The following is a 20,625-nucleotide window of genomic DNA, read 5'->3' as shown; positions in this document are numbered from 1 at the left end:
TTTCTCCCAAACTCCTAATAAATTCTGATTTAAATCATATTTATATCTTACCTTACATACTGTGTCTAATCTAAATTTTGTGCTCCTCCCCTAGCTGAGCTCGGGGCTCATCACATGACCAGGGCTTGGTAAATGTGTCCTGAACAAATATAAAAAATTGTTTTACATATAAATGGGGAAAATAAAAATATCAAATACCATAAAAAAAAAAAAAGCTGACCTTGTGACATTAAGGAAACAAGATTAGCAGCCCCTTTATATTGTGGACCGGGAAGATTAAAGGAAGAAGGCCATTTGTATAGTACAGTGGAAGACATGTTGGCTCCAGAGACAGCAGACTTGGAGTCCTTTACAGATTTTGCAACCAGCTTCCTCTGTGATTTGGACAAGTCCCTTCAGTCAACAAGTGTTTATTAAGTACTTATTATGTACCATGTACTGTACTAAACACTGAGGTTACATAGGAAAGCAAAAATAGTTCTTTCCCTCAAAAAGCTTTCATTCTAATGAAAGACAAACTAGAAAATAACTAGATATTTGCAAGTAGGGATGTGCTAGAGCCAGCTTGAACCAGCTCTAGAGAGCAGATTGTTAAATTCTCATTATGAGCATTTGCCTCCCAGAAAAGAGCAAACATTATAAATCAGGATCTGATTTATTGTTTTGTTAATTGTCTAGACTTACGAAAGCATTGGAGAAAATGCTAATAATTCAGACTAAGCATAAAAATGTGTTCTGCATACATTCGCCCCCTCTCCCTAGAGAGCCAGTTGTTAATCATTTGCCAGCACAGAATTACATATAATTATAAATAGAATAGTTGGAAGGTAATGTCAGAGGGGAAGGCATTAGATGCTGGGGGTTTGGAGGAGAAAGTAGAAAGGCAGATCTGAAAAGGCGTCCTGCAGAATTCAAGAAGAATTTTGATGGAAGCCAAGGAGACAAAGAGACAGAAATGAGAAGAGAGAGCATCTAGGCCATAAAAGATATTATCCCAAGGAAATCATAAAGGAGGGAAAAGAACCCACATGTGCAAAAATGTTTATAGCAGCTCTTTTTGTGGTGGCAAAAAATGAGAAAATTAGTAGATGCCCATCAATTGGAGAATGGTTGAATAAGTTGTGGTATGTGGAATATTATTGTTCAATAAAAAACAAAAAACAAGCTGTTTTTGGAAAGGCCTGGAAAGATTTACACGAAATGATGCTGAGTGAAACAAATAGAACCAGGAATACATTGTATACAGTAATAGCAAGATTGTGTGATGATCAACTGTGAAAGAGTTGGTTCTTGTCAACAGTTCAATGATCCAAGGCAATTCCAGTAAATTCTGGATAAAAAATTCATCCAGAGAGAGAACTATGGAGACTGAATATAAATGAACACATGCTAGGTTCGCTTTTTCCCCCTTTTTTTCCTGTTTTTTTTTTCTTCTCTCATAGTTTTCCTTTTTGTTCTGATTTTTTAAACACACAATACACAGAAATGTGTATTAAAGAAAACCAGAAAAAAAGAAAACAATAAAATAAGAGATAACCAGTGTAAATGCAGGGAGATGGAAGATGAAGCACCTTATTGGAAGAATAGCAAATAGGCCAATCTAGCTAGCCAGAGAAAAGAAAGGTATAAGATGAATAGAAAAGAAGGGGCCAAGTTATCAATAACTTTAAATGCTAAAGAGAAGATTTTATATTTGCTCTTTTAAATAAAAGGGGAATTTCTTTATAAAAAGAGGGTATTAGACTAGATGGTCTCCAAGGTGCCTAATAGTTATTGATGTTCAGTCATGTCTGACTGACTTTTTCACAGCCCCATTTGGAGTTTCCTTGGCAGAGATAATGGCCTGATTTACCATTTCCTTCTCCAACTCATTTTACAGATGAGAGAACTGAGGCAAACTGGGTGAAATGACTTGCCCAGGATCACACAGCTGTTGTTCATTTTTTGAAGAGGACCAATGACATCACAGGGTGATATTTTGTGTGATTTAAATGAAGCAGAGTTACACAAAGTCAGCAGCTTCATTCTTTTTTTCAATCATTGAAGTCCAATGGCAAGCAGATTTGAACTCAAGAAACTGAGTCTTCCTGACTCTTGGGCCCAGCACTTTATCCATTGTGTTACCTAGCTGTCTAACTATTAAACTTATATCTGAGTTAAAGTCCAGCCTCACTTACTTACTGTTTGTGTGCAAGTCATTAACCTCTGCTTGTCTTAGTTGACTCAACTGTAAAATGGGTATCATTGTAGTACTTACCTCCTGGGGTTTCTGTGAGGGTCAGATGAGATTATATTTGTAAAGTATGAGCACAATATCTAGCACATAGCAGGCACTTGATAAATATTTGTTCCCTTTTCCCTAAGAGCTTAGCTGTGACTCTTTCTTCTTTTTAAAACTGTTATCCAACTTAAAAAAAAAGTGAGAAAAAAAAAGAGAAAGAAGTGTCTCAAATCTGTTGAGAAGCCAAACTCTGCAGAGCATATGGAGAAAGGAATCTTCTTTTCAGGAATGTGCACAGAGGATTGTCTTCAACTTCCTTTCTAGCCTCTGCATTCAGGCGTCCTCCCAAGAGTCCTTCCAGGGGTACCGTTTTCCTCAATATCTCAGACCCAGGGAGCATTACTGCATAGAGGAAGAAGGCAAATAGCTTTTCTCTTTCACTGGAGAAAGTCCCATCCTTCTGAGTTAGAGAGAGCTCTGCCCTGCTTGTAACCTGAGGAATAATAATAATATATAGTTTTGCACAGTGCCAAGTATATGTTAGCTACTTAATAAATGCTAGGTGATGGACTTGGCTAATAAATCTAATGGTCTTGGAAACAGAAGACCAAAATTGTAATCTATTTCCAAATTTATTGATTTTGTAGTCCTGGGCAAGCCAGCAGCCTCAGTTTCTTCACATGTATAATGGGACTAACACATCCTTGACCTGCTTCTCAGAATTGTGATGAAAATCTTGAAGCACTGAAAGAATGCAAATTATTGATTGTGTATCCTATAGAAAGGTTATTCTGGGTATCTGTGTCTGACTAGTGCTACTAGACTAGTCAGTCAGGCAACAAGCTTTTCCAAAGCACTTGCTTTGTATCAGACACTGTACCAAACAAAACTGGGGATACAAAGAAAGGCAAAAATGTGGCAAGTGCCCATAGGGAGCTCCCATTCTAATCAGAAGTACAATAGGCCAGCAAGGATGTCCATACCAGACAGATGCAGTCTACAAGACAGGTAACTTCAGAGGAAAGGGTCTAGTTTAAGGAATGGGATGAGGAAAGGGCTTCTGCAGAATGTGGGTATATAGAGTCCCAATTTCGTTAGGCTTTTAGCCTTCCAAATGACTCCCCTCCAAGCAATCCTGTGAAGCAAGCATCGGAGATTCCCAACTTTTGGAGAAAAGGTTCAGAGGTAGGAAGGTCAGAGAAGCTAAAATGGTATGGGGAATTCTGAGTTAGAGGTAACACATCTCCCTCAAGTGTTGACTCTACCTCCTACTGGGGCAGAACTTTCCTTATCTCTAAAATGAAGGGGTCAGTTCACAGTGACAGCTAAGTCTCTTCCTGCACTAAATCCTTCTGTCCCTTCTGTCTCTGAAACTCGGTTTCCCTATCTGCAGATTCCACTCAGTGGAAGGTGAGAATTTTATGATTGTTTGTTGAGACTGTGTGGCCGGGGAGAGAAAGCCAATCTTGGATTCAGGAGGACCAGAGTTCGAGTGTTGTTTCTGACACCTACTAGTTGTGTGATCTAAGACAATTCACTTAACCTTTCAGTACTATGGATGACCAAAAAAGGCACAGACCTGCCTTGCTGGACAGAGTGTCCTCTGGAATTCCTTACAGCAATGAAACCTTTCGGATTTCCCTTGTCAGGCTCAGGACTCCAGCCCCAGTCTTTTAACTGTGAGTTCTGAGCCCTTTCAACAATGTCCCATTGGTGAGCTCTGCTATGGAAGCTCTGGCTTTGGGAATCTGGGTTGCAGCCCAAATAGTTAAAATGGCAAAGCTCAGTCACATCTGAAGGCAATTTCTTCTCCGTTCATCTGGAATGGAACAGTGCTCATTCAATTAATTGGAAAAACACCCGCTGTCTCTGTGCCATCTTGCAGGCTGGGCCGCCAAGAGCATCCCCAGGATACAGCACGTTGCTCGAGTTTTGCATTTGGAACTCTCCATCTGGGGCTGTAATTTCATTAAGAGTAGCCATGAGGTCAGCCTGCACGCTCGTCCTGAGGCTGCCTGGCGGGGAGCCGGCCTCTTGCGTGCCCAGGGAGCTCCCTGGCCCTGCTCAGCCTGACATTTGCAAGGGTTTAAAAGGAACAGATTCCATTTCTAAGCTCTCCTCGGCCTTTAATAAACTACCAGACTGTCCATCCAGAGGAGAACATGAACCCTGTTGTGTCTCCTCTAAGTTCTGTTGATCAGCCACTTCTCTTTCCTTGTGAGCCTCCAAGAAGCAGGAACCCCAATTTAAGGATGTCAGTCACCCCAATCAGGAGTTGAAAGAGATACTTGTCTTCCTTTCCCCTCACATCTCATCCTCTTAGAATCCTATAAAGTTTGGCTTCGTCATTACATCTGCCATGAGGGGCCTTTTCTGGTTCCACACAAACACCCCCAGCCACTACTAGTGCCTGCTTCCAAAATTACTTTGTCTGTACTTATATGTGTCCAAGTCCCTCCAACCCCCCACCTCATGTAAACTTCTTGAGGGCACAGAATCAGGTTTAAAGACAAAAGAAAACTAGTCCCAGCCCTCAAAATTCTACATTTGTAATAGAGAAAGAGAACTTCTACAGCCAGAGACTAGAAAAAAATCTCGTGAAAATGGGGCACTTGAGCTGAGTCTTGAAAGAAAGCAGAGATTCCAAGAGGCAGAGGGGAGAAGAAAGGGCTTTCCAAGTATAGGGGACAGCCAGTGGGAAGATGCAAAGATAGGAGATGGAGGGATTAGGATATGGAACAAGTTGATATCTAGTCTTATAGGTGATAGGAAACTTCTGGTGTTTGCTGATCACTGGGATGACAGACCTAATGTTTACTTCTCCAGCTCATTTTACAGATGAGGAAACTGAGGCAAACAGAGATAAGTGACTTGTCCAGGTTCATACAGCTAGTATTTGAGGCTGGATTTGAACTCAGGAAGATGAATCAGCCTGGTGAACTGTGATCTATAGTATCATCTAACTGCTTCACAGTTAGACCTGTATTTTACCTACATTGCTGTGTGGAGTTTGGATTGGATTGAAGGGATAGTTAGATGGATGAATTAATGATAAAAAGCATTTATTAAGTACTTGGGTGCTGAGCAGTGAACGATGTATAGAAATTCTAATACAAGAGCAAGACAGTCTCTGACCTCAAATAGCTTATATTCCAATAGAGGGAGATCATTCTTACAGGAGGGCAGCAGCCCCAAAGATGGGAATATTTGGAAGTCCTTAGAGTATAGCATCAGGGTAGATGCTAAAAGATTGATGGTCCAGAGGCTGCAGCAGCAAGGCAACTGGCAAGGTCCAAATATGTGGTTTGGATATGGGAAGTGAGAACAAGGAGCTGACTCCAAGGTTGTGAACCTGGGAGGCTGGGAGAATGGTGTTGCCCTCAATAGAAATTCTAAGCCAATGGAGAAATGCACACTTGTGGAAAGCTTTTTGGGGCAGAAACAATTAGCGTTGAGAGGGGCCAAAGAACATAAAATGTCATAATTGAAAGGGCCCTTAGGACAGAAAAGGTCAGAACTGGAAGGGGCCTTAGGACACAGAAGGTCACAGCTGGAAGGGCCTTAGGACACAGAAGGTCAGAACTAGAAGGGCCTTTGGACACAGAAGGTCACAGAATTGGATTACAGAATCTAGTGTCTGTGCATCCAGAAGAGACCTTTGAGAGCATCTGGTAGTCCAATCTTATTTTACAAATGGAAAAGCTGCGACCTTTTCCTTATCTTGAATCTTCTTTTCCAGCTTTATCTAAATTGCCCGATTTCCCCTATTAATTGAACCTCTGAATGTGGGATTGGGAACAAGACAGGAGCTTGTTCAGGACTGATCTCTGCCTCAATGAAGGGCCCGTCACTTCCAGAATAGATGGCAACAGCTTTAACAAAGGAGCTTCCCTAGTCCCCTGGGCCACTTATTCCTGTTTAAGAAGCCCTATCCACCAGGAAGTTCTTCTTGATAGCTCACCTAAATCTCAAGTACCCACCTCTGCTTGAGCAGCATGATAAAAACTATAGTTGAATGATTTTTTTTTCTGGCAAAGAAGCTATAAAAGGAACATGGAGAGAGAAAGGACTGCCCTACCCCCTAATCCCCCATTCACAGGAAAGTAATACAGGAAAAAAATTTAAGCTGACAAATTTTGAGCACATGTTGGAAAGGAAATAGAATGTAGTTGTGGTGAGCAGAACTTGGCGAAGGAGGCCTGCATCTGAATAGAAGATTGAAATCTCTTGAGTAGAAAGAGCTTCACACTTAGGGCACAGGGGAAGGGGAAGACTATCTCCTGGTAGTTGGGGAGTGCCAGAGAAGGGAGAGGTGAGACCCTTCAAAATTTAACAGTTAGTATGGTGTATGCACAGTGGGAAACCAGGAAGGATCAAAAATTGCCATAGAAGGAAACAGAGAAGTATGTTGACTGGGAAAGGTATCTCAGAGAGCAGAGGGTGAAGGCACAAGGATACCCAGTCCTCAGACCCTAGCCAAGAATCTGACCTCTGCAGTGATCTTCTTTTCTGTAACTCTCTGCCCTCCCCCAAACACATACACCCTGTTCCCTCCAAAGCTGGGAGCAACTCAGTAGCTACCAAGTTACTTCAAAGCTGAGTGTGTGTCTGCATAGATCCATTTTTAGTTCCCAGGAGAGGCAGGCAAGCCAGGCTGAACAATCTGGAACACAGAACTCCTCTCCTGACTACAGCCTAGGCTGGGGATAATGGCAAAGGGTAGGAGGAGGCTAGAGCATCCACTTAATAATAAGCATTTATGTGGTACATTACAACTTCAAAGCACTATAAACATTATATCATTTGATTCTCACAGCAACCCTGGGGGGAGGGAGAATGCTAGTATTCTCTCCATTTTATAGATGAGGAAAATTCAGATATACAGAGATTAAATGACTTCCTCAGGGCTCTACAATTAGTAACGATCTAAGGCAGGGTTTGAATTCAGAACTTCCTCAACAAGTCTAGTGCTATATTTAATCTGTCCCTTCACTATCATTTGCAGGACCATAGAATTTAGAGCTCAAAAGATACCTTGAGGATCATATAATCCAACTCCCCTACTTTACAAATGAGTCCCAGAGTCAGGAAGCTCATTTGCTCAGAGTCACACATCCCAGGGGATCCCACCCATGTCTTCTGATGCAGGTTTTTGTTCTGACATTACATTAATCCTTCAGGAAACCATGGTATCATCCAGGAGGGCAGCCATTCCACCAGAACAGACCTCAGTCCTTTTGTACTTAGTGGACAAGTCTTGATGGATTTCTGTAGACAAAAACATTGTCTGGTGAACAACCCAGACCCAAAGAATTTCTCTTAGGAGGATTTCTCAATGAGAGGCATTCTAAGCATTTCATTCTGCATCAGCCTAGGGTAATCACGTCACAAGGCAAGGATTGTGATTAGTGTGTGACTCTCTTGAGGGGTGAAAAATATGAAAAGCAGAGAGACGGGGAAGGACTTGATCATATTCTTGAACCGAAAAGTTCTGGTATATGAGTTCTGAGAAGTGGAAGAGAGAAAGAGGAATTGAGAAAGAGATATAGAGTCAGAGAGAGAAACAAGAGACAGAGGCAGAGAGAGAGACAATCCAAGAAAGAAGACAATCATGGAGGACTCAAGAGAAGTGTCCAACCGTTTAGCATGACAGACTATACTGAAGCCTAAAGCCTTCCCCACTGGTACAGGGATTGTGTACTCATTTGCACAGTGACAACTGAGAATGCTTCTAATGTCTTACATTTCTAATTAAACCTATTTACTGAAGCATGATGCTGTTTGCATGGCTTTCTGTTAGCATGTTAATAACTGAATGTCTAGATTTGAGTTGACTTCAGAAGTTCCGTGTTTTATAATGGGAATGGGGACTCAAAACATGAAATATACTTAATAAAAGGTAATTCCCCCACATATGAGCACAAGTTTCTGAGAAGTTGGGGTTAGCTGACCATGTGGCCAGTATCATATGATGAAGAGTCCATCATAAGAAGTCACAAGATCCATATTCTAGTTTTAGTTTTGCATCTCAGGTACAGTGTGACCTTAAGAAAGAACCTTAGTTTCACTCTAAGCCTTCCTCCTTTGTAAAATGTGGAGAATAAATTCAATGGTCTCTCTAAGGTTCATTTCAGCTTTAAGATTTAGTGATATCATAGCAGCTCCTGGAAGGCCAGTGGCATTCTGTGGACTATTATAATCCAGGTCCTTATTTCCTAAGGTTGGCTGATTTCTTTGGTGGTGGAGAGGACCTTTCTTAGCTTTCACAGCTCTGACCTAGGGATTTGGGTTCCTAGTTCCCAGGAGAATGATGATATTATTTGAGAGAAAACTTTAAAAAGTAGAAAGCCCTGGGTGTATATATAGTTGTTGTTTTTTACAACCTAGTTTTGACCTAGTCAAACAGAGATAATTAAACTAAGGGGACCCAAGCTGGAGGAGAATCAGAATTCAATTTACATTCGAGTCAGTAAACATTTATTGAACAGCTGCTATGTGGAAGTCACATTATTTTGGGGTACAAAAGCAAAATATATCCCAAATGAGATAATATTTGTACAGCACAGTACCTGTCACGTAGTAGGTGCTTAATAAATGTTTATACATTCCCTGCTTCTTCAATTTCAAGAAGTTTACGTTTTCTTGGGGGTGAGGGAGGGAAACAACATGCATACAGATAAGTCAATGTAAAATTCCTTTAGCATAGATTCAAAGAGAGAGGCAGTGTGGTATAGTGGATGGAGAGCTGCCTTGGAACCCCTCAGACATCTGTACCTACTCTAAGTGTATGAGTCTCAATTAAAAAAGAAAGCCACTTCCTTGATCCCACTCAAGGATGAGAGTAACCCTTAGCTTCTATTCCTTCCCACCAACCATTAGTTACATGCAAAAAAAAAAAAAAAAAAAAAAAGGAAAACTAATAGCAATCATATGAAAGAATGCCCCCAAATTCCTAATAAGAAATCCAAAATAAGTGTGAGGGTTTATCCAGCAAACTGGCAAAGATGACAAAAGTTTGGAATAATCAAAATTAGAAAGAGTTGTGGAAAGAGCAGCACACTAATGCATCGTTGGTGGAACTGTGAATTGGTCCATCCTCTAGGAAGCATAAGTAAATGTTCCCATAAATCTTTGGCCAGGTACTGGGGCACAAGAAGAGATACAATAAACCTTCTGGATATCTTCCTTGCTTTCTCTGGGATGCCAGGAAACATATGGACTATCTATGAGTTTTCTGTTAACTCCTGTAACCTTATTTTTCCAGTCATACCTCTCTGCTGACATCTTTTGCACACTTCTCTCAAATATTTATTGGTTGATAATTGTTTTGCAACCTCCTCGTATCCATCATGAGGTTGCCCTTTGGATAACTGTTAACTTGAATTCTTTGGAAGCTGTGCCATTCTACGATCTAGAGTTCTATAGAATCGTATTCCACAATGCCAGAACTTGAAGTGACCTGAAATATCATGTGGTCCAGAAATTTCAAACTCTTAGCAACCAAGTGCAGCCTGTGTGTCCTCAACCAGATTCAAATTAGTAAATGTTTAAGAAAATAAATTAAATTACAATATAGCATAGATGACATTAACTCGTGGTTTTCTAAGGGAATATGCTGCCCACAGGATCTGCCCCATAGGATCTTTTTCTATCTGAGTTTGATATCACCAATATAATCTTACAGAATTGGAAACTGAGGCCCAGAGAGGGAAAGGGCTTTTTCTAAAGTCATCCAGTCACCATTACTGGCATCTATTATGAGTGCTTTACAAATATTCCCTTGTTTGATCCTCACAAGTAGGTAGGAACTATTATTATTTCCATTTTAAGTTGAGGGTAACTGAGGCTGACAGAGTTAAGAAACTTGCTGTCAGTCACTCAGTCTGAGGTCAAATTTGAACTCTCTTCCTGTAGCTAGGTTTAGGGCTCTATCTGTCCACTTAGCTACCTCTTCGAAGGGAAGGATACTGGCCAGGCAAGCTCGGAGATAATCCCCCTGACCTGGATTTGGGTTTCAGAGCTTGGTTTATTTTCTCAGAAGGAAATAGACTCTAAGAGTGATGGAGGCTTTGCCTTGGGTCCCACCTCCTGGAAACCCACAGTCTGTTGGGTGATTTTTGCATAATCCCTGTTAACAGCGGTCTGACCTGCAGCTGCTTTCCTGGCCTCAGCCCTGGGCTCTCCCCCCAGCTCCTTGCAGGCCTCGCTGGAAAAATAAATAAATACTTTCTCCATTATCCCATTAGCAACTTCACAGGTTTCCTTTGGGTTAGTTACTTCCCAACTCTGAGGAAAGTAGAAACACGTTTCCCAAATCCTGAGGCCTGAGCTGCAGATAAGGGCCTAGGAGGGGGCCTACTGACTGTCTCCCTGCACCACCACAGGCCTCTGGGGAGAAGACTATTCTGGGGCCAGCCCAGAGCTATTTAAAGCCCACCCGAGATCACCAGCAAGTGCTGGCCTGGGGCAGAAGTCCCCCTCGCACTCTCCCTTCCTGCCACATCTCACAGCCCCCCAAAAGCCCAGGAATAAATCAGCCACCCTGGTGAAGAGGGAAGCTGGAAAAAAACCCTGGCTCCTTTCTGTGACTTGTAGGACCGTCCCAGAGGCCATGGTTTAGATGATCTAGATTCTCCATGTCCTTCATCTCCAGATCCAGAGTATGCGTCCTAGACTTGAGAAAGAACAATGTCAATGCTCCACTGATGTCCCCCCCCCATCCCTCACCATGTACACCAATCAATACATCATCCCTGGCACTCAACAACAAGTTGGCGTTAAATGGAATTCAGTTTGTTGAACGGATCTGTCACCCGAGGACTCGCCTGGCTAATCATGAGACTCGACACCAAAAGGTTGACTGTGGCAATTCATGATGGCTTCCCCCAAGGTGTGGATGATTGGGATCTGTGACTCCTAATGAGAGTTCTCACTCAGATGAAATCACATGGGTTCCACTTTTTATCTTTGTTTTTGTTTTTGTTTTTGTTTTTTTAATTATAACTTCCACCTCTTATCTTGAATCATCTCCCTGCCCACCTGTGTCTCATAGAATTCCCTCTGACTTCTCTCTCCAAAATACTCCTCACTGGCCATAGCTGCCCTATACGTGTTCTCTTTCCTTATTAGGACATAAGCTACTTTTGCTTGGTTGTACAATATGTCTTTCCTGAACAGTGCTGAGCATACAGTAATGCTTAACAAATGCTTTTTCATTCATTCATTCATTTTTAACTTCCTTCAAAGTGGAACTCAGCCATCTCTTATACTTCCTAACTTCCATCTAACACACCAGTTCTTTTTTTTTAGTGCATATTATTTTTATTTATTTAATGTTTTTCCCCCAATTCGAAAACCATTTTTTTTACATTTGTTTTTATAATTTTTAAGTTCTAGGTTCTCTCCCATATTCCCACCCACAATTAATTAACTCATGTGAAAATATGCAAAACATTTCTATAAAAGTCAAGTTGTAATACAGTAGTTCTAAGTAATCAATCATCTTCTCTTAAAATTACTTTGTATTACTCTGTACATATTTTGTAATTTTGTATTACTCTGTACATAATTTGTAATTGTTTATGTTTCTATATCCTGCCTAGAAAAATGCAAGATCCCTAATGATAGAATTTTTTTTCTTTTTTGTCTTTTGTAACACACAGGATCACCCTTCTTTTCTTTTTTTTTTTTCTGAGGCAATTGGGGTTAAGGGACTTGCTCAGGGTCACACAGGAAGTATTAAGTGTCAGAAACCACATTTGAACTCAGGTCCTCCTGACTTCAGGGCTGGTGCTCTATCCACTGCACCAACTAGCTGCCCTTAGGATTACCCTTCTTGATTCCAATGGACCTTGCGGAAATTTTGGGGCCATTTGTGACTCAGTACTCAAGGACTTTGAGATTTTGAAGTCTCCTTAGAGTAAATGACTTAGTGGATACTTAAGAAGGAGTATTCCCTCCTTCAACCCTCCTCCTTTAGCCTAGAATCCTCTCTCATTTTTAGTTGCGTCTCCAGAGGGATGATAGAGAACAGTGTTCCCCATCTTTCACCCCAGCCACCATGCAAGTGTGAATACATGGCATTTAAAGTGCATGTCCTCCCTTGGCAAGCCTCAGTCTGGTTTTTTGGTTTACATCCTTTCTGTTTGTTCTTTCCCCATCTTAAGTGAATGCATATCCATTCTGAGATGAATTTGCTTAAAGGCAACCTTGTGAGTACAAGCGATCCAGACATCTTGATCTAACAGAGCCCCAGGAAAGAGTTCCTCAAAACTATTCCAGAGCTGTTGGAGAAAATTACCACTAACTAGAGGATAAACCCAAGCCTGGCTAATTTAACAGAAGACATGGATCCAGAGGTGTTTGGAAAATGCAGAGCTAGCATCAATTGTAAAACTACATTTATGTTTTGATGAGAGTTAAGAATCAGCATCCTGATGAATTATAATAGTAGCCATAAGTTAGCAAATCTTATTTTAAGTTGTCTTGTCAACATGTGTTGTGAATCTTTTCTCCTATTAGCTTTTCTTTTGTGTGTAAGAAATAAACACCTATCCCATATCTGATTTATATTATACACTGAGTACCTTTTTATTTCCCTCTTTTGGAAAGAACTAGACATGAGCTTAAATAACTTTTCCTTGGGTCACTAAAATGAGAAATGTAAATTATCTTCCCTCCATCTGAATGTCAGCTTTTTGAGGGCAGAACTGTCTTTTTGCTTGTATTTATATTTCCAGTGTTCAGGTATAGTTCCTGGCACATAAGTAAGTGCTTAATAAATGCTTGTTGACTCAATGGCTCTTAGACTCACTTTCCTCATCTGTAAAATGGGAATAATAATAGCCAGAGTTGTTACCTGAGGATCAATTGATATTATATTTTGAAAGTCCTTTGAAAATCTTGAAGTCCTATGTAAATACTAGTTAGTATTCTTATTGAAATGGTAAAAGTTGAAATAGAAAGCTTCTGAGACCCTTTCCAGTTTTGAGATTCTATGATTCTTTATCCTCTGGAATATAGGCACATTTCTACACAACTTACATTCTGCATCTGCATCTGCCCTCATTTTAGATTATGTGGACTGTCAATACTTAGGCTCTTAATCTCTGTCTTTCTGTCTGCTATGTATCACTTTTCTCCCTCTGCCTGTTTCTGTCTCTCTTTGTCTCTGTGTGTCTCTTTTTCTAAGTGTCTCTCTGTCTCAGTCTGTCTCTCCTTCCCTCTTTTCCTTTCTTTCTCTGTCTCTCTCTCTCTTCCCCTCTCTTTTATTCTCTTTTCTCCCTCTCTTTCCCCTGCCCCTCTCTATATCTCTGTCTCTCTCTGCCTCTGTCCCTGTCTGCCTTTGCCTATCTCTCTCTCTGTATCTCTTTCTGTCTCTGTTGTTGTCTCTATTTCTGTCTGTCTGTCTATCTGTCTCTCTCTTTCTCTCTCTTTCTTTCTCTCTCTCTCTCTCTCTTTCTTTCTCTCTCTCTCTCTTTCTATATGATTCTCTCTGTGTCTCTCTGTCTCTGTCTGTCTGTCTCTCCCTCGTTCCCTCCTTCCCTCTTTCTCTTTCTGTCTCTCTCTCTTCCCTTCTCTTTCCTCCTCTCTTCTCCCTCTCTCTCCCCTTGCCCCTCTCTGCCTGTCCCTGTGTCTGCCTCTGCCTTTCTGTCTCTCTCTCTCTGTATCTCTTTCTGTTTTTGTCTCTATTTCTGTCTGTCTCTGTTTCTGTTTCTCTTTCTCTGTCTCTGTCTCTGTCTCTGTCTTTCTCTCTCTCTGTCTCTGTCTCTCATTTACACCTTTTGGTCATTTTCTGTCTCCTCAATCTTTCCCCACTGACAACGAGGGGAGGATTTAAACTCCATTTGACACAAAATTTGGCAGAGGCAGAAAGAGGACTTGATGAATTTGGGGGTATTTTCTGGGATGTGGATTTTCCCCACCATGGAGAATGAGGACATAGCTCAGCTATATTTAGTCTGAAGCGAGCCTGTCAGCGGCTGGGATCTGTCTGAGAATCTAAACTGGGTTGTTGTTGTGAGATCATTTTTCCCTCTCCAGGGCTGAATGAAAACAAAGAAGATGAGATGAAGTTCCCCTGACCTGAAGTAAGCCCTCCTTCCACTCGACCTCCTTCCCTCCCCAACTCCAATTCCCCCCTCCATCCCAGCCTTCTTCTATCGCATCCCAAGAATGCCAGTTTTTTTCTCATTTCAATTCAGTTCAACAAACAAACATTAAGTGTCCATTATGTTCTTGCCCTCAGTGAGCTTGCTGGGAGGAATACAACTATGAACTCTAAGTAAATATATGGTTATGTAGAAGAGACAGAGTTTAACCACTGAGAGAAGGGGCAGGGTTCCAGACTCTCAAAACCAGCAAGGGATCTTATGGCATCAGATGTCCCTCATTTAAGAGAGGAGAACATTGAAACCTGGATCAGAAAAGGATCAAGTCCAAGGTCACATCGAAACTTAATTGCCTCCTCCTAGACTTTACAACTGTGACCTAGCAAACTTTAGCCTTTGTCTTCTCTCCTCAAAATTGAACCATCCTCCTTCCTTTTCTCATCAAGGGAGCAAGTAGCAAGCTGAGACAACTACAAGAGCAACCTCAATTTAGCTTCATATCCGAAAACAATTCCTAACACTGAGCTCTCCAAAAGTGAAATGGAGCTTCCTATCACTGGAGGGCTTCAAATGGAATCTAAATAATTGCTTGTTATGGGTAGTCAGAAGGCACAGTGGGTAGAACACTGGCTAGAGAATCAGGAGAACTTGAGTTCAAATCTAAACTCAGACACATAGTAGCTGTGTGATCCTGGGCAAGTCACCTAACTCCAATTGCCTCCAAGGTAATATTAGCAATAGCTTGTTAAGGATGCTGGTAAAGGAGTTTGTGGTTGAGAGGGAGAGAAGAAGGGGAAGAGAGAGAGAGACAGAGATAGAAACAGAGAAACAGAGAAAGAAACAAAGAGACAGAGGGGGGAAGAGAGGGAGAAAGGGGAAAGAGAGGGAGAAGAGTGTGAGTGATCAAGAGAGAGACAAAGACAGAGGAGGAGGAGGAAGAAGAGGAGCAGAAGGAAGAGGAAGACAGGAGGAGGAGAAGGAGGAGAAAGACAGGAGGAGGAGGAGGAGGAAAACAAGAGGAGGAGGAGGAGGAAGATAGGAGGAGAAGGAGGAGAAAGACAGGAGGAGAAGGAGGAAAAGACAAGAGGAGAGTAAGAGAGGAGGAGGAAGAACAAGGGGGAAGAGGAGGAGGAGGGAAAGAAGGGAGGAGGAATTCTAGAAATGTTATAAAATTATGTGCAGTGGAAAGAAAACTGAATTTGGAATCAGAAGACCTGAATTTGAATCCAAATTCTGCCACTTCCTTTCTGTGTGACTTTAGAAAAGTCACTTAAGTTCTCAGGGCTTTCTTTTTCTAAAAGATGAGGGGGGTAGATTAAAAACTATTAAGGTTTCTTTTGACTTCAAACCTAGAGTCCCTTTTCCCTGCTTTCCCTTCCATTTATCTTTTTCCAACCTGTATTTCATAGATTTTTAGAGGTTAGACCGGAAGAGGACTTTGGGGATCTTCCAGTCCAATTCTTCTCATTTTACAAATGAATAAACTGAGAGAAGGGAAAGGAAAGTGACTTACCTAAAGCCACATTGATAGGGAATAGCACAGTGAGGATTTAGGACTTCCATCCCAGTGTTCTTTCATCCACACCAAGTGACTACAATTCACTCTACTGCCCACTACCTATGTGGCACAGGGCAAATCATATCCCCAGACTTTCTGACTCAATTTCCCCAATTGTCTGAATGGAGATAATAATCCAAGCTTTGTCTCCAGTAGGAAGCAAGCATCTTGAGGGCAGGGGATGCTGTGTTTTTGGTTTTTTTCTTCCTTGGCCCTAGCATAATGCCCAGTGCTTAATGGGAAGGTTTCAATAAATGTTCATTGAATTAAAGCACTTACCTCCCTCCCAGGGCTGGTGGAAGCATCAAATAGGAAAGTGATGGATTGGGAGGGCTTTGTAACCAAAAGAGACATAGGAATGCCAGATGTTCTTAACAAAAGCAATGACCCTCCTCAGGATCCCTTCATTTTTTTTTCAATAAAAGCTTCCAGGAGCTGAAAGGCAAGGTTGTATGTGTGCGAGCACATGTATGTGTGTGAGAGATAGACAAGCACAGGCAGTGAAGAGAGAAAAGAGAGACAGAGACAAAGAAAAATGGGGGGGGACAGAGACAGAGAGACAAAGAGACAGAGACAGAGACAAAGAAAAACGAGGGGGGGGAGGGACAAAGAGACAGAGAGACAGCCACAGAGAGAGACAGACAGACAGACAGAGAGCGCTGCACATCACGGGCTCTCTAGTCCAATATTCTCATGGTGTGCAGAGAAGAAAATGGAAGTCCAGATAAGTTATGACTTTCTCAAGAGATATACAGGTAGTAAGTAGTCTAATAAAGATTTGAATCCAGGCCCCTTGACTACAAACCCAGGACTTTTCCCACTATTTCTTACTTTTGCTCAGAATCACATAGCTAGTAATGTGTGAGGACCAGTGCCCCATCTAGGTTTGCTTTCCAGGCCATCTTAGTGGACATAAGCATTTATTAAGCACATAACATGTGCCGGGAATTGTGCTGAGTATCACACAAGTAATATCTCATTTGATCTTCACAAGCCTAGAAAGCTGATGATGTTATTATCCCCATTTGATAGAGGAAAAAACTGAGGTAGATGGTGGTTAAATGGTTTGCCTGTGGTCTTACAGCTAATGATTTGGTAAGATTTGGACTTAGTCCTCTTGACTCCAGACTGGTGCTTTATCTGCTATGTCTACCCAATACCCAGGATTCTTAACCTGTGGGCTACGAATTAAAAAAACCAAACACCTGCCCTTCTGATAATTGATTTCCTTCCTAGCCTTATGTATTTTATGAATTTAAAAACATGATTCTGAGCAGGGGTCCAGGTTGCCAAAGGGAAACGTGAGACCAAAAAGGTTATGAGAGGTTTAGTGTCCTTGACAAATGGTCTTCCTGGAAGCTTCTGCTAAAGACGTCCAATGATGTCAAATTCACAATTTCCAGGAGCAGCCCATCCCACCTTCTTTTTTTTTGGAAAGCTCTACACGGTAGGAATGCTAGATTATATCAAATCAAAATCAGCTTCTCTGCAGATTCTTTAGTTCTGCCTTCTAGGGCCAAGCAGATCATGTCCAATTTGTCCCTCTTCCCCAGGGGATATAGTACTGTTTGTTAAATTGAATCCCAATTCAGCCCTTTAGATCCTTGAAGACAGAAACCTGTCTCTTTCCTATTTCTGTCTGGACTTCCTAGTCTTGGATTTGGGAGAGTTTGTTTGGGAAGGGAAGGTACAGGGGAACACAGTGAAGACTTGGGTCTGAAAAATCACTGAATGTCCCTTCTTGACTATTCAGTAGAGGGTGACCTGGACCTGAGTCCTGGGCTGGGGTTGAGGGGGGAACCCACAGTCCCTTGGGGAGGAAGGAAAGATGTTGAAGAGGGGCTAATGACAGCCCCCCACTCAAGAGGCCTGGGAGATTGACTGCCATCCATTGAGTTTTGAGAAAGGTTGGAAGAAGGGTAGATTCTGTCATGGTGCTTTTCAGTTCAAGGAATAGGGCTGGGGGATGAACAGGATGACCTCTGGGAAGTCATCCAGCAGAGATACTACAATTCTATGATTTATTGAGTCTCTCTCACACAGGGCTTGGGACTGGGCAACATCTCCTGGGAACCACAACCGCACTGGGATAAGGGGGAGGGGAGCTGGGGAAAGTGGAGGTGGGAGGGGCTGGCCAACCAATGGGGCTGCTTATGGAGGGGGAGGGGGTCTGCTATGGGCCATATTATCTAGAGGATTAACTGGGGTGGGGGTGGAGTAATGCTCCCACCAGCAGGGAAGGGAGAGATAAAGCACTTGCACTGGGGGAAGAAGGGGGCCCCCCAATATAGGGACCTCCTCTCCACTGACCCTAGGGCAATGTAGATCAGATGCTGGTGTCTGGAGGGGAGTAAAGCAGGGGCCCAGCCTCAGCCCCTGCCCGGTTCCCATTTCCCACCCTCCCTCAGATGTGCCCCCTTTCCCCAGGATGGGCATTTTCCCAGGGCATTGGGCCGGGGGCCCCGGACCCTGAGGCCTTTCTCAGGCACTTTATTAATTTTCTCATGGCAGCAGGGGAAGTTATCCCTCCCGCCTCCTCCCTGGGCCTTCCCTCCTTTTGTCTCCCTCCCCAGGAGGGGCCCGAAAAGAGCTTTTCTCATTATCGAGCTTATTAAAGAATAAGTAAGACTCCAAGAGACACAGAGAGAGAGATAGAAACAGGGAGAAATAAAGGGGCAAAGGAATCTGACGGGAGGGAAAGAGGAGAGGTTAGTTCCTGGAATCCCCCTTCCCCGAGACTACCCCCTCCCCCAGGCCCCAATCTTCCCATACCTTTACCCTGGGAGAACCAGAGGAGCTGGAAATCTTGCTGGCTCAGTGACTGATGCTGAAGTAGAGTTCTGGCCCACGAGAGGAGAGGGGAAAGGGCTCTTAGTTATAGTAAAGTAAGAAGGAGAGCCAGACTCAAATAAGACCACTGAATATGGAAACAGAGAACCTGAGTTCAAATTCAGCCTCACCTGCTTGAGACCTATGTGACAGTGAGCAAATTACTTCAACATTCTGGGTCTCAGTTTTACCTCATCTGTAAACTGGGAAGGAGGGAGGAGTGCCATGGGCTTGGTGTGCACTAAGTACAGTTCCTTCAGTAGTTTATGATCCTAAAATAATAATGACAATCATTTATGATCCTGGGAGCACTGGGCTTGGAATGGTTGGATCATAAGATTTAGAACTGGAAGGAGGGGCTTTATATGCCATCCTCTAAATCACTCATTTTACTTCGAAGGAAACTGAAGCACAGAATTTAAGTGACTTACTTTATACTCCATAAACCTCACCTTCACTCCATAAACCTTCATCCTCACCATAAACCTTATTTTCTCCACCCTTGTTTCTTTCCCAGATTATCATCCCTTTTTATGCCTATACTAGAACTAGGGAGCACACTTGTTTTCAGATAGTAACCCTTTGGTGAACCCTTTCTCCTGCTCTTGATTCCTATTGCTGCCCTGCCTTGCCACCCTTCCCTTCTCCCAATTCTGGATTATTTATACCCTACTCCTCGACAGGTTGCTGAATAGAGCTGAAAAAAAAATCATGAAATTACTGCTCCAGTCCACTGTAAATAGGTGTTATCTAATCTCAGAAGGACCCCCATGACCATGATTCATCTTTCACTTAACTTCTAATGTGATTCTTTTTAAAGCATAGGTCTTTAAGCCCATGCTAGTGTTTCCCCTGTAAGATTATCCCTCAACTTCTCTGTATACATTGTTAACATATATTTTAATATGTATAACATATTGGATTGTTTGCCATCTATGAGAAAGGGTGAGGGGAAGGAGGGGAAAATCTGAAACACAAGGCTATGCAGGGGTCAATATTGAAAAATCATTGGTGCATATGTTTTGAAAATAAAAAGCTTAAAAAAAAAAGAATGTTGATTAGCTGGAGCTTGTTCAGACAACACCACCAGGTGAAGAGATACATGAAGAATGGTTGAAGGGATTGAGAAATTTGTCCTGGAGAAAAAAGATCCAGGGAGGACATATAAGCTCTCTTCAAGTATTGGAAGGGCTGTCTTGCAGAGGGAAGACTAGATTAGCTCTGTTTAGAGGTAGGTAGGGGCTGAATCAGGAACAATAATAGAACTAATTATTGGAGTTGTTAAAAAATGGAAGGGACTGCCTAGAAAGGTAGACTTTCCTCTTCTTGGAAGTCTTCAGGCAGAGCTGAATGACCTCTCATTGGCCACATTTAAGTGGAGCTGCCTTTCAGATATGAATTGAACCAGATGGGTGGTAAAATACCTTCTAACTCTCCAGTTCTGTGAAATGCTGCCACTTTAATCTAGGCTTAAGCCATTTCCACTCAGGGTTCTGTCTTCCCTTCTCTAAAATTAGCATAATAATCCCTGCTGTGCTTTTGTCTCAAGGTGTAAGTAAAGTACCGCAAAAAGGTAAATTATGAGTATTGTGTTCCACAACCCACTTTAAGAAATGAAGTTGGAAAAGTGCCTATCTGGGTGTCCTAGCTCAGCCAGATGATGCTGGACAAGGTGATTTCCCCTGATCTCGCTGTCTTAAGCTATAAAATCAGGGGGCTATGGGGGAGGGGTTTTTAAAGAGAGACTCCGAATAGTTCTTAACTTTTGTTTCTTTGCTGAGGCAATTGGGGTTAAGCGACTTGCCCAGGGTCACACAGCCAGGAAGTGTTAAATGTCTGAGATCACATTTGAACTCAGGTCCTCCTGACTTCAGAGCTGATGCTCTATCCCCGTAGCTGCCCCTAAT

The 20,625-nt window shown here is 42.2% G+C and overlaps 2 protein-coding genes across 3 annotated transcripts in view; both read left to right on the top strand.

Annotated features, from left to right (window-relative positions):
* C3H1orf109 (chromosome 3 C1orf109 homolog) overlaps positions 1-14,393 on the top strand; it is a 40,767-nt gene extending 26,374 nt beyond the window's left edge. The window contains exon 6 of one of the 2 annotated variants that reach the window (XM_051987727.1): positions 14,264-14,393. The gene's annotated coding sequence lies outside the window, so the exon portion shown is untranslated. Of the gene's footprint in view, positions 1-12,387; positions 13,019-14,263 lie in introns of those variants that run through there. The other variant, XM_051987728.1, reaches the window with a different exon arrangement.
* RSPO1 (R-spondin 1) overlaps positions 1-20,625 on the top strand; it is a 115,810-nt gene that overhangs the window by 26,326 nt on the left and 68,859 nt on the right. The window lies entirely within an intron of this gene.

The sequence above is a fragment of the Antechinus flavipes genome, chromosome 3 (genome assembly GCF_016432865.1).
Source record: "Antechinus flavipes isolate AdamAnt ecotype Samford, QLD, Australia chromosome 3, AdamAnt_v2, whole genome shotgun sequence".
Classification (NCBI taxonomy): Eukaryota; Metazoa; Chordata; class Mammalia; order Dasyuromorphia; family Dasyuridae; genus Antechinus; species Antechinus flavipes.
The sequence above is the reverse complement of the archived record's forward strand: the minus strand, read 5'-3'. Positions and strand labels throughout refer to the sequence as shown.